Source organism: Amblyomma mixtum, chromosome 2, assembly GCF_055824585.1.
Source record: "Amblyomma mixtum isolate Tamu chromosome 2, ASM5582458v1, whole genome shotgun sequence".
Classification (NCBI taxonomy): Eukaryota; Metazoa; Arthropoda; class Arachnida; order Ixodida; family Ixodidae; genus Amblyomma; species Amblyomma mixtum.
This window is the reverse complement of record NC_143013.1, coordinates 85,957,483-85,966,150: the sequence shown is the minus strand read 5'-3', so window position 1 is coordinate 85,966,150 and position 8,668 is coordinate 85,957,483.

The following is an 8,668-nucleotide window of genomic DNA, read 5'->3' as shown; positions in this document are numbered from 1 at the left end:
AGCTGCGGGGGTGGAGGGTGGAGGCCAGCGCCTGACGTCACAGATGATCTCTACCGCCAGCGCTGTCGGCAGCAACGTTTATAGAAAACGTTGGTCGGCAGCGCGGGCCAGCATCGAGCGGGCTTGATTCGGGCGCTTCGGATTGCTGTTTACGCTCCGTATCACTAAGACGGCGACGCCTTATGAAAGCTGGCATCGCCGTGTGTCAGTCAGGAGGGGGATTATCACCACTAGGAGCACGTATAAAAATAGCCTGGCTTGCATCGACGCTGGTGGGATAGCCAGTCACAGTCGCTAAGCGGTCTGTATTCGGCTGACGCCTTTAGGATAGCGAAGGCTAAGGGCAGGGTAAAAGGAAAAATCAACATATGCCAAAGTGTCAGTTCTTAAAAGGCGTTTGTTGACTACATTGTTTTTTTTTATCTTGGTCTACCAGTTGAGCATTATTGTGTGATTTGCTTAGATGAGGCGGTTCACTTTACTTTTTCTTTCACTATCACACTTCTGAGATGTTTTAAGTACGCGTTGCTTGATAACTTGTGTAACTTGCTATTAAAACTTCTGTTAGTGTTTGTTGTCATGTGTTAATGTCGAATACTGAAGATCTTACCGATAACATTGTCCCAGCATTACTTCCATAAAGAGCACACGTGCTGTACGGCTTTGTGCACTTTGCTTTGTAGTTTGTTTCAGTGCCCACCCCTACCTGGTTCCGAACTGGGACCGATAGTATGGACAAATAAATAAATAAATAAATAAAACGTGTCAGAATAGTTTTCTTTTTCTCGTATTGTCTTCAATCAAAGCATTTGCGCTGTTGTGCATTGTTATGGTCTCTTGGGCCTCATCAAGCTAACTGGAGCAACTTATTGCCCAAAACTACTAAATATATATGGTGAAATAAAATGAACTGAAAATTGAATTGAAGTGAATCGCAATAAACAGCGGTAGAAACGGTCTGCCAGTGGCTAACGCCTTTAGGCTAGCCATTCACAATAACTTCAGTAAAGAAGTGTCATTGGCCGGCGCTTTTAGGCTAATTAATTACAATACGTAGCTTACATCTTTAGACTAGCCAGTCGGGACAAACCGCACAAGAGAGCCATTGGCCGAAGCTGGTGGGCCAGCTGATCACGATAGGTAGCTTAAGGAAAGGTCTGCCATTGGCCGACGTCTCTCGATCGGCAGGCCAATCAAGTTAGACTGCGCAAGAAAGCTGTCACTGGTCGGAGCTGGTAGGCCAGGTGATCACAATAGGCAGCGTTATACCGGTCTGTCTTCAATCGACGGTAGCCTGCCGCCGCGGTGGCTCAGCGGCTATGGTGCTCGGCTGCTGACCCAAAAGACGCGGGTTCGATCCCGGCCGCGGCGGCTAGAATTTCTTTGGAGGAGAAATTCTAGAGGCCCGTGTACTGTGCAATGTCAGTGCACGTTAAAGAACCCCAGGTGGTCGAAATTTCCGGAGCCCTCCACTACGGCGTCTCTCATAGCCTTAGTCGCTTTGGGACATTAAACCCCATAAAGCAAAGCAAGCAATCGACGGTAGCCTGCGCTATTAACGGTCTGTCATAGGCCGCAGGTAGTGGGCTCATCAGTCACGAGAGCTGGAGATACGGACCGTCTTTTATTGGACTGCGCTCGTGCTCTAGAAATTTTTTATTTTGATGCGGAATGGCCAAGACACCGACCAATCACGAATCATTTTAACCTGCGGACAGTTTTGCAAACATCGCGCCCGGATTATTGCTGACTTCGGTGAGCTGTACCCTCAACAACAGCGCACACTTTTATATACACAGAAATAATAAAAGGCGTGTAGTCTGTTGGTCAGAAACTCTCACCTATTATTTCATCACCTTATGACGAAAATATTGTAACGAAGACGACGCAGCTGGCAGTGGCGCGGTAGGAAGAGCAAACCCTGGCCAATTTTTGTCCATGGAAAAAATTCATCACCAAAACTCTCTATGCACCCCACTTCATGGCCGATCCCCCTGTGTGGGCATGCGCCATTGTACGAGGTTAACAACAACAACAATCCCCCGCCATGGGTATGTGCCATCGTTTTTGAGGCAACAACAACAGCTGGCGCTAGGCCAGCGGCCATTAATCAGCTCTTGTTCATCGCTCATCGCGCTTCATTGTTCGGCTGGCCGGCAAGTAACATTTGGTGTTAGGTGCTGAGGAATCATCGGCATCCTGGTCCTGGAGCTTCGGCGTACTACGTCAGCCATGGCCGTCGGCCGTGAGTTCTTGGCCTGCGTCGCCCGGCAGTGCCCAAGCCTGTGAGACCCTATCACACCCAAACTACCCGCCGCGGTGGCTCAGTGGTTATGGCGCTCGACTGCTGACCCGAAGGACGTGGGTTCGATCCCGGCCGCGGCGGTTGAATTTCGATAGAGGCGAAATTCTAGAGGCCCGTGTACTGTGCGATGTCAGCGCACGTTAACGAACCCCAGGTGGTCGAAATTATTCCAGAGCCCTTCACTACGGCGTCCCTCATAGCCTGTGTCGCTTTGGGACGTTAAACCCCAGTAAATCAACCAATAAACCAACACCCAAACTGGCCATACTGCTGTTCCCCCGACCCGTCCCCGCCCCGACCATTCGACACGACGAACTGGAGCCGATGCCATGCCCGCCCCGACCCGACCCCACCGACCTGAGACGCCGCTCACTGTCCCCCTGCCTATGCAGCTCGGCGCGTCCAAGGGTCTAGGCCGTCGGCTCCTGGCGACCTGCGGCCCGGAAGCTCATATCTCGTATCTCTCATCGTGGCGGCCGGCACTTCAGCGCCTTGCCATTTGTGTTGTGCCCTTGAAGCCTGTCATCGTTTCGAGTGTCCCATCGTCGGTGTCTTCTATTTACGATCGGGACGATCGCTCGGTACCCCGGGTAATGTAACGAAGGCGACGAAGCTGGCAGTGGCGCGGGACGGAGCTCTCGCGCTAGGCCAGCGGACATTAAATCAGCTCGTTCATCGTTCATCGCGCCTCATTCTTTGGCTGGCCGCCACGTAACAATATAGACTGGTTTATTGGTTTATTGGGGTTTAACGTACCAAGTGACTAGGGCCGTAGTGATGGACTCCGGAAATTTCGACCTCCTGTGGCTCTTTAACGTGCACTGACATCGCACAGTACACGAGCCTCTGGAATTTCGCCTCCATCCAAATTCAGAAGAACTGAGGATTGGGCGAGTTGGTGGCCGCCGCGGCCGGGATCGAAGCCGCGTCTTTCGGGTCAGCAGCCGAGCACCATAACCACTGAGCCACCTCGGCTGCAAATCGAGACATGACGGTTCGTGAGAAGCGTGTCGGCTGTGTCGTTGGCCTAAGCACTAGCGAACGCTTAAAAACTGAATGTTTTAGCTTTAGGTCACCGCTCCGTGGCGCTAGAAGGGCAAGTGTCCGGCGTGTTCACGTGGCTAGTGGACCACTTCAGCGTGCATTGTTACCGGTCTCCCAGTGTACGCTTGCCGCGCCTGGAGCGAACTGCGCATGAAAACGGTACAAGTGCGCAGCTATAGCGCACGACGATACCGTTATTCTGTAAAGCTAAGCTGAAGCCTTCGAACACCGGAGAGTTTTAGCATAGCCAGGTGTTTCAGGGGAAGGTTTTAAGTAATTCTCAAAAATAGGTTTTTTGACGTAAAAATTCGCTTTTTCAGCGTAGTATTACAAGTGTTGGCGGACACCAGAAAACCGGTGAATCGTTTTACGTAGTAAGCTAGTTAACTGATTTTTTAATAATTAACTTTTGAACTATTAGAGTTAGGTGCATAGTTGCAATTAGAGATTTGCATCCGTTCGTTAGCAATAGCCATATCAGTTTTTATAATATAAAAAACGCGATTGCCCTTTCTGCTGAGGCTTCACAAAATTTGACTTTTTTGACTACTTACGTGCACTGGAAAGGTTGCGTTGCCTGCATGTTCTTTGAAAGCGCATGCAATTTGGAACGATATATCCAAATTTTGTCGAGCCACAGCGTCGAGGTTAATCGCGTTTTAGAAATCGTAAAAACGGATATGGCTATTACTAACGACCGGCAACAAAGCTCTAATTGCAACTAGTTGCCTAGCTGTGATAATTAGACATTAATTATCAGAAATTAGTTAACCATCTTACTAAAGATAATTCATTGCCTTTCTGATGTCCGCCAACTGTGCTAATATTATGCCGCGAAAGCTGTATCTACTTCAAAAAGCCCATTTTTGAAAATTACTTAAATTCTTCCTTGAAACAGCTGGTATACCGCGACTCACGCTGTAAGAATATTTCCTACACCGCGCCGCCACCATAAAGAGGAAGTCTTTGACAGCGCATGCGAAAGTGGCCCGACGGGCAAGTGATCTACGCCGGCAGTGCTGGCTCCTAACGGCAGCAGCAATCTGGTGCGCTGTGCTAATCTCTATAGCGCGCTTTACCAAGGCGAGATTCTCTATTGAAACACTCCAGGTGCGCGTATTGCAAAAATCTGATGTGTGCGTTAAGAGACAAAGAGCATACTGTCATTAGCAATATGGATAAGATAGTTAAGATAGCCGAAGAGTTCTACGCAAATCTATTCAGTAGCCAACGTAATCATAACGTTAATGAGAGATGCAGTAGAGCCCAGCAAAGGGACATCCCGCCAGTAACGAAGGAGGAAGTAAAGAAAGTGTTAGGAGCAATGCAGGATTCCCAGTTTAAATTTATACCTATGCAGATGTGGGTGGTCACCGACAAACCTATGTGACTCATGCGGGGACGTTGAATCTGTGGACCATTTCCTGCTCTACTGTCCAAAGTTCGCACTTCAGAGAAAGATTTACCTGGAGGTCCCTCTCTCCAGGTTAGGGCTCCCGTTATCTCTGCCAGTGTTGTTATCGTTCGGAGCGAGCGCCAAAGGATTTGCATTTGCATTGGGATCAATTTGTGGGAATCTCCATGATTACATAATTGCAACTGGTAGGTTGATTTGCTAACTCCTTTAAAAGTCTTGGAGTTTTTTATTATTATTATTATTATTATTATTATTATTATTATTATTATTATTATTATTATTATTATTATTATTATTATTGTTGTTGTTGTTGTTGTTGTTGTTGTTGTTGTTGTTGTTGTTGTTGTTGTTGTTGTTGTTGTTGTTGTTGTTGTTGTTGTCGTTGTTGTTGTTATTATTATTATTCTCGCTAAAATGTTCTTTGTTATTTCACTTCAAATATTCTTCTGTCGTTTTTCATGAATACATTTTTCAAAATTCACGTTTGGCTCCGATATTTTGTCGCAATCCTATGAAAATTTCCTTATTTATACCCCTATACCTTGGCCAATCCCCCCACGTGGGTATGTGCCATTATAAAGAGGTGAAGAAGAAGAAGAATGCAAATGGGGAAAGCAGCTGGAGGATCGGGCAACAACAGATCTGTTGAAGGACGGACAACCTTAAAAGCAGAGGAAAAATGGCGCGTGCGCAGCTGGAGTCGGTGACAGGTGGAAGTGCTCAGCTGCTACAGCGAAAACACAATTAGCTCCACGCTTAAGCGGATAGCGGTATAATGATACTCTCTATCGTTGCGCGTTCCATTGGCGCGTCGTCTGTATTGCTGCGCTAACACCGTAGGATGGAATAGAGCTCAGAAGTTTCCTTATAAATAGATACTGCCAGCGATCCTAACGTACTCGCGTTAAGTCAGCGCCTTTTTTTTCTGCTGCTACACTGCTCCCTTTCCACGGGTCCTGCAGCGAAATGCAGACACGAGCAGTAAAGAAACGGCTCGCATGCGCACTGAGTTGTTCGCCCGTAATCGAATGCTTCGCTCCTGCTGTTTCAGGTACAGGCGTCCCTTGTTGGCGATTATAAGTAATAGGCGGCTTGCGCATGCAGGTGCGCTTATCTCTGCGCTGTTGCATGGAATTTCGTTGACAAAATATGATGTATGCTCTGTACCCGTAAGATCACGGGCCATGCACACTCAGCCGTGAACTTTTGGATTTTATAACTGCTTGCTACTACAGCTAGCAGTCCGAATACGGCGGTTGATGGGCCGACAGTTGCAAAGAAACTCACGCAAACAAACGCAAGAAAAAACACATGCTGCAAAATTCACTTGAGCATTTCTGTAGCATTTTATTTTAATTTTTTAACGATGAAGGCAATCCACAATGGCCACGACCGTGTGGCACCATGTTTTGTGGCGGGACATGGATTATTTGATAAGCGTTCGTTTCCCAAGCAACCTGCCAAACAAACGTTGTGCCGCAAAGTACGTTCTGAAAACAGTATGCTTCCCCGTACTTTGTTGCTTGTAATATTTCTGCTCTTCCATTGCCATATGTATTTGTAGGACATCCGTGGAAAGGCACAACCTGCAGAGTCTGCATATATTTTAGCGTCACAAACACGCTTTCGACATCTCTGCAGGTGCCATTCGGGATGTACAGCAGTTGCGGAGCACCGTATGCTAGCGATGGAGGCCTACCTGTGTCCCGAGGAAACGCGGGTGTACACCCGGCCAAAACTTTAACTGGCTCGGGTGTTGCATCGCTAAATGCAACTTGTAAAAGGTTCTTTTTGGCTAAACCGCTGGCATATTCATGTTATAATTTGACGCGTGAGATGGCATTTCATGGTTCCTTGTTGTTCATATAATGTTTAAGTAGAATACTTGCGTGTTTTTAGATCAAATTATCAGAAATATTCATCGTCCGCAACTACGAAGAGCCGAAACAAGCGGAATACGCAGCAATGGTTCTGGTCCATATGGCCTCCTCCTCTGGTTAAACTACCACTCATTTCATGGCGGACAAGTCGTTTACCCAGAGTAAGCGCAAATGCGCCACCAGAAGTATTGCTTCGTATTCCGCTTGTTTCGGCTATTCGTAGTGGCAGACGATGAAGATTTCTGCTGACTTTAATCTAAACAATCAAGTACTACCCTCAAACATTATTTCAACAAAAAGGAACCATGAAATGCCATCTCACGCGTCAAAGTACGGCATGAATATGCCAACGGTGTAGCCGAAAAAAAACCTGTTACAAGGTGCATTTAGCGATGCAACACCCGAGCAAGTTAAAGATTTGGCCGGGTGTACAGTTTATGGTGTATGGCGGTTTAACGTCCCAAAGCGACTCAGTCCATGAGGGACGCCATAGTGAAGGGCTCCGGGAATTTCGACCACCTGTGGTTCTTTAACGTGCACTGACATCGCACAGCACACGGGCCTCTAGAATTTCGCCTCCATCAAAATTCGACCGCCGCGGCCGGGATCGAAGCCGCGTCTTTCGGGTCAGCAGCCGAACGCCATAACCACTGAGCCACTGCGGCGGCACAAACGCGGGTATACAGTTAGACGGAATCGTGAAGTGAAAACCCAGCCCTGTGCGAAAAAAAGGTGCATCAGGGAATAAATGGGGAGGACCAGGGCCTAAATTTTCTGCCTCTACACTCTAAACACAAAGGATTAAAAATGGAGTAAGTTTTCTTCTAGTTCGCTTCCTTTTTATAAAAGGAATTACGCTAGAGAACAGCTCATTCTCTTTTTACTTCCATATATGCGCATTCGTGTTTAGTGTGTAAACATGCAGGATTTGCCGAAGTGTGTTTAGTTTAGCTGCCCGTTTACATGCGGTATCTCGTTTCAGTTGTACGCAGGAACGAAATAGCTTTCAGGAAGGCAGGTTCTCAGGCGGAATTGGACTCAGGTTTTCGCCTACGCTGTGCTAACGGCAGTCATGCAAACCACGATAACGTATTAATGTTTTCATTTGGCAGCGTTTTCACCAGATGCTACGAAATGTGCGGCCGCATATTCTGAAATTTCATTTCACAATGTATTCTTTTGCCTGATCCTCATATGCGAAACTCGCATTTGACACCGGAGCCGATGACGGCTATTGCTTACTCCTATCTGCCCTGAAGTCACAGGGATTAACAGAAACCACGAGAGGCAACGCAATGAATCTGCAAATGCACATAAAAGAGAAAGCGCCGGTTTAGTATCATCTAGCTAAATAAAAATTTGTGCAGGGTACGAATTAAGCAAGGTACGTCTTCTTTGAAACATTTAGCGGCCATCTTTAACTTGGCGTTCATCCGTGGCAGAAGTGAGCTCGAAATTTTTTATGATAGACGGAAGCCAATAACGCTTGTGCATTTAGTCTATTTAGGTGTCACGATTCCATTATTTCGGAACCCCTCCGAAAATGCGTCTGCCAGGAGTTTTTTCAAGCAGTGTGTTTTTTTCTCGACGGGGCCTGAAACAGATGGAATTGCCATTATATGCACTTTAGCTTCATACGCCGGGGTGGGATCCTGCGAATGTACGGTTGAATTTTGTTTAGTGTGTTAATATTTCAAGGTAAGCCTTGAATATAGCTAACGTTTGGCTGCTGTTGCATTCAAACGATTCACCGAGGACCACCTAATAGTTCTTTTTTTTAGTTTTTCAATGTCGCCGAAGGCTGTGTTTCTCAGACTAGCTCTGCGTATGTACAAATATCAGGCTTCCGCTAGCCACTAGAATGTTCCTTACTCGTTTCAGTAGAACAGACTTAACCTAATTTGATAATATGGTTAGAAAAAGGAGCGATAATAAGTGTTTTGAAAGGTGAATCCAGGTGAGAGTTTTCGCACTAATATTAATTGGCCCTGCATGTAAAGCCATCGACGCAGACTCCACTTC